We start from the raw sequence: 5,917 nt of genomic DNA, 5'->3' as shown, positions 1-5,917 counted from the left end.
AGCTTTGACGTTAGCAAGCCAGCCATTAAAACAGAAGAGGACAAAGACAATTTGACGCCACAGGGACATGGTTTTGGATTATGGCAGGCCTAAAATAAATAACTACAAAAGATGCCTGGATCGCCCCCGAACAGTTTGTGTTCACTTGTAAGTGATCACAGTTTGAAGAAACATTTAAAAACACACGTTCACTCTTAAGAAAATCACTTCACACACCTTTAAATCTACATGATATCGTGTGCCAAACAAATATGAAAACCAATCAAACACCCACTTGACACCAGCCAGCTTGTTGTACACAGAAAACTATTTCATTCCCTTCCAGGCTTCACATATGCCCTCTCACATAGACATGTTGGATACATAAATTATGTAAATGGTCAGTAATTCTTGTGTTTTAAATAATTGGCTCTGTATGGGATAATATATTCCATTAAAAGATCAGTAGACATCCTTTGAAATGAGCAACAAGCATTTGGTGAATTTCTTTGTGTGTTTTATGATGTGAGGTAGCTTGTGTGTGTGTCCTTTTCAAGAATGCAAACATGCAAAAAAATACGACAGATCTCCTTGTCCTGCTCGCAAACATGAATCGTTGGTTCATTGTCCTCGTCGTCTATTCATCTTCAGCTCAGTGTCTACAGAGTCTGCCTCCATCTGTCTATGTTGCTCTCTCAAGCGCACACACACACCATAAACACAAGTTTGAATCCTCGTAAGGACTTCCCATTTTCGTAGGTGTCGTAGAAGTGAGAAATTTGTTCTCGTTCTTGAGGTGAGCAAGAACAAGGTTCATTTTGGCAAGGTCATTTATACCTCGCGAGAAACTCAAGTGCCGAACTCCACCCAGGAGAGATTAGCAGTCACGCTGTGAACATTAGCATCTGGGAGATCACAGAGTGGCCGCGAACATTTCCGCTTTTCTGCACTGACCACGCCCACTTCCAATTTCTGACCAATCACAGAATAGTAGTGTGTTGACGTGTAGAGAACAAGCTGCGAGAACGGGGTAAGCGGAGTAACAGCCTTTAACCTAACCCTCACCTAACTGTAACCTTTACCCTTGAATGTTTTAACAGGTTTTTATCCCTCAACAAGTTGCAGGGCGCACAAGGACAAAATGTAATATTCCATGAAAAATTGGCCTTCCACACACACACACACACACACACACACACACACACACCTCCAGTTAGGCAGGGAACATTTTTTGCCTCAGGGGTTCTGTCTTGCTACTACCCCATTACAAGTCTAATGAAAGCACTGAGAGGATCAAATCCAATGACGCAGCTTTTCGCACTGCTTAACCCTTTTGGAAACCTATGATCTCCCTATGTGTGTGTGTGTATGAGTGAGTGTGTGTGCACCTCTTGCACAAACACAAAGATCATGACACGCATGAGTAAATACATACAAACAGGGGAAAGGGAGTTCATTTATATGGGCACGTTTGAAGGAACAGAAAACTGCTGTTGTATATTATGCACCTTTTATTTGTGCAGACTGTTTCCATGCAATCGTATTAGTGTGTGTATTTTTTACCCGCGTACATGCGGCGCTGATTGCTTGAATTATTCATTTCTTTATGAAGTGCTGTGATGACTGGAACACCTGACTCTGATTGCCTGCTTTCTAAGTAGGAATGTGGGTGACTACTGTGATTTCTGCGAACTCTCATAAAACTGGTGTTGACATCAACCGATATTAATAACGCGCGCCTCAGTGAGTGCTGCTGTCTTTTTTTTATTGGAAGAAGTTTGAAGATATGAAGCTTCTGCAAAAGTTCTATATAAATTTAATACTATTTTTGACATGTTTTGACTCTTTATCCTGTCTTCACCAAATTATGAAGTTTGGAATATCTATGCAACGTCTTGCAACAGTCAGCGCCTCGGTCCTAAATATGAAAATAATAATGAGGACGGAGATTGTTTTCACAAGAAACCAGCTGCATATTGTATAGATTAAATAAATGAAAAGGGTTTATATTTTTTTTAATCATATTCAGCAGCCTTATTACTGGAAAAGCGTTTGCAGTAATAAAGCTCTGATAAAGCCACTGTCCTTGACATGACAGGCAGACAGAGGAAGTTAGCAGTCAGAGGAACAGCTGATGAAAAGGGTGAAGCATTCAGCCAAATATTCTATTTTCTATATTAAGTTGGTGGAAACTGAACAAAAGGTTGAATATTACACTTGAACTCAGAAAACACAACCACAAAAAGATGTTTACGTTGCTCTGTATGCGTTGGATGTGGGCTTCGGTGTTCAACTTTACAAGGGGATGATACTGTATGTATTAGGGGTTGTACAGTAGAGGGTGACAATTTTTTGGGACTCCCGCGGGTCACGGTATTCCCGCAATTCCCGCGGTACGGGAGTCAATTTCACTGTTGGTAACGCGATAGGGGCGGGATAGAGCAAATAATCAACGGGAGCGGGCGGGAGCGGGACGGAGCCGGAGATTAAATTAAAAATGCGGTGAGTACGCCCAAAGATTGTGAGGCATTTCGTTTTAGAAAAGAGAACCAATTACAACCCACAATACGTTTGTTGTTGATTGGTAGCCTATCAGAGCAAGACAAAGCAGCTGCCCTGTTCACAAGTCAATCAGTCAGCTTCAGTGACTACACACGGCAAAATGGATTCTGGAAAGAAGCAGTTACAGGCAACAAAGGACCCCTCAATTCAAGTTGGGCAACAGAGTCTGATAACTTTAGGGAGCGGGACGGGATTTGGGAGTCTTTCTCTCGGGATTTTGCGGGACAGGATTTTTTTTTGGGGGGGCTGCACTATCCCAACCGGGCTGCACTATCCCATCTTCCAACACGCTGTGGAGTACTATTAAATGCTATTGATGGTGCTGAGGTGCTGCATGCTTTTATACAGGCTATACATATCTGCAGCTCACAGTTTGTAGCACATGAGCTGTCTGTTCTCAGCATATGTATTCAGGTCAAGAATATAGATTTCATTGATGCACAGCATTACTTTCTACCATGTTTTTATTGGTGACTTTCACCATATAACCGTCGACTTTAAAAAAAATCTGAAGTCGTGCAACCCCTGTATGTATTTGTTGTGCCATATTTTTTGCTTCTTAGCAAATAGCATTTAGTTACCATTACTCGTGGGGAATGAAATGTTACCATCTATATGTTAAGATACCATTTTTATGCAGAAACTCCAGCTGACAGAATCACTCTAATCATTACAACCATTACATTCAAATTTCCACTGAGGTGGTAGCCACAAGTAGAATATTTTACAGATTTTTTTGACAAATGAAAATCTGTGGCATGGGCATGGGAGAGTGACAGAAGCTTGGCAGTATGTTATTTGTTCACGGAAATGTGTCTTAGTGTTGCGAAATGATATATTTTGAAGAGCTGCACAAGATGATATTTTCATGATAGAAATCCGCGTTAGTCCTTACCTACTGGCTGGTAGCCCTGCCTCGTAGGACCTCCGAAAGGGTTACGACTGCCAAAGGAGCCTCCGTCAATGGAACCATATGACATTCTGCCTGATGGTTGGTGGTGTGTCAACTGCAGGAGCTTAGGGAGGAAATAATAACCAGAATCAGACAAGAGAACAAACTGTATGTCTACTTTGCTCTGGCAGTCACAAAAAATGTGTAAACAGTACTATGGACTTCCTCGTTGAAGAGACATTCCGAAGTATTGATTTCCACTGGTTGGACTTCTGACACTTGCTGGGTGTTAGCAGAGTCCTAATTCAGCATACGGATTAAAAAATAAAGTCGCAGGGCTTAAAATCTGTGCAGAGCTGAGGAGGAACAAGAAATCAGCATCCGACACCGCTGACTGTAATACACTGAGACAGCTATAAACCACACAAACATGTCCCAAAATCCCCTGCACCTCCGTTTAAACTCCGAAGCCTCTGGAAATGTGGTTTCTACATGTACAGTAATCAAAGTTAAACAGAGTCGCGGGCACGATTTGATTGGACGTCACTGACAATCTGAGATTCAAGATTCGTGTCACTTCCACAACAAGTTAATAAAAACATACAGAGGCGCTAAACACTGTTTCTCCTTGTCCGACCGTGCTACGTACATGCCATTCAAATTCAAAATTTTAAGATTTTCATTGTCAGTTCTGTTTTCCAGGACATACAGAAGAACTGAAAAGCCATTTCTCTCTCACTTTAAAATAGACAGCACAGATACACCGATCAGGCATTACGTTATGACCACTTTCCTAATATTGTGTAGGTCTCCCTTGTGCCTCCAAAACAGTTGTGACTCATCAGAGAATGGACATGGTCCTTCTGAGGGTGTCCTGTGGTGTCTGGCAACAAAATGTTGTTAGTGGGGGGGCCTTTGAGGGGAGGGGCCTCTGTGGATCATCCCACAGATACTTGATCAGTTTAGGATCCAGTGAAATTGGAGGCCCGGTCAACACCTTGTGCCGTTGTGTCGTGGGTTTTTAGGCAAGGCAAGGCAAGGCAAGGCATTTTTATTTATATAGCGCATTTCATACCAAGAGGCAACTCAATGTGCTTTACATAAAAACAGAACAAATTAGAACACACAGTTAAAAGCAAGAACAAAGAAAAAGAAAAAAAAGAAAAAGAAAAGTGTATTATATATATACATATATTAAAACGATTAAGAGGACTTACAGTGTAAATCCAAGATTACGATTTAAAATGATTTAAAAGGGCTCAGCCATATGCACATGAAAAAAGAAATGTTTTTAACCTAGATTTAAAAGTGCTTACAGTTGGGGCTGATTTCAGCTCTGCTGGTAGTTTGTTCCATTTGTGTGCAGCGTAACAGCTAAATGCTGCTTCACCGTGTTTGGTTTTAACTCTGTGCTCCACTATCTGACCTGAGTCAGTCGATCTCAGAGCTCGACTGGGTTTATACATTGCTAACATGTCATTCATGTATTCTGGACCTAAACCATTCAGTGATTTGTAAACCAGTAGCAGAACTTTAAAATCTATTCTGTAGCTGACTGGGAGCCAATGTAAAGACTTAAGAACTGGGGTGATATGCTCTGATTTCTTTGTTCTGGTTAAAACTCGAGCTGCAGCGTTTTTAGAGTTTTAGAGTTGCTCCTAAAACGTTTTTGTATCTGTGTAAGACTGCATCCTGCTGGGGATGGCTGCTGCCATCAAGGAGTGTCATTGCTATGGGGTGGGGGTGCCTGGTCTGGTCTAGGTGGGTGCTACATGTCTAAGTAACATCCACACCAATGAATGCCAGGTCCTAAAGTTTCCCAGCAGAACACTGAACTGTCACAAGATGGTTTAAATGTTATTCACTTCTCCGGTCGGTGGTTTTAATGTTGTGGCTGATCAGTGCATATATGAACGACATATGAAAGGGCACTCATTTGCAAACACATGAACACAAGCACTCGATCGACTACCAACGATTTCACAATATTGAACCCAAAACTACAATGAAGTGCTGCACTCACTGATTATAAATCAGACCTTCTACCAGAACAATGTACATGAAGCATCAGCATATGAACATAATTATCTGACATCTATAAATATTGTTTGGTTTTGAGAGCAGAGAATAGACCAGTCAATTTAAACATACAATCAAATTATAGATGAGGCTATAATGATATGTTTTAGTACCTTTAGCAAATAATTTAAACACTGAGGTGGCCTAATCATATCCTAAATGCAGCTTTGTACATACAGAGACAAGGCTGATATATATCTACTCCTTTTATTCTTCAAACGAAAGCAAATGCTTGGAAGTCATTTAATTCCTAAGGTCTGGAGGGGAAACATAAATAAAACAGTAAGCGGCTCTGTTCTGCAGTCCATTTTTTTATTTTTTTTTGCACTGCCGTGTGATGAACATCCTAGCCTCTAGGGGCTGCACAATCCTACATTTGAGTCATCATTAAACGTTGGAGGCTGA

This window comes from Chelon labrosus, assembly GCF_963514085.1.
Source record: "Chelon labrosus genome assembly, chromosome: 12".
Classification (NCBI taxonomy): Eukaryota; Metazoa; Chordata; class Actinopteri; order Mugiliformes; family Mugilidae; genus Chelon; species Chelon labrosus.
Note: the sequence above shows the minus strand (reverse complement) of the source record.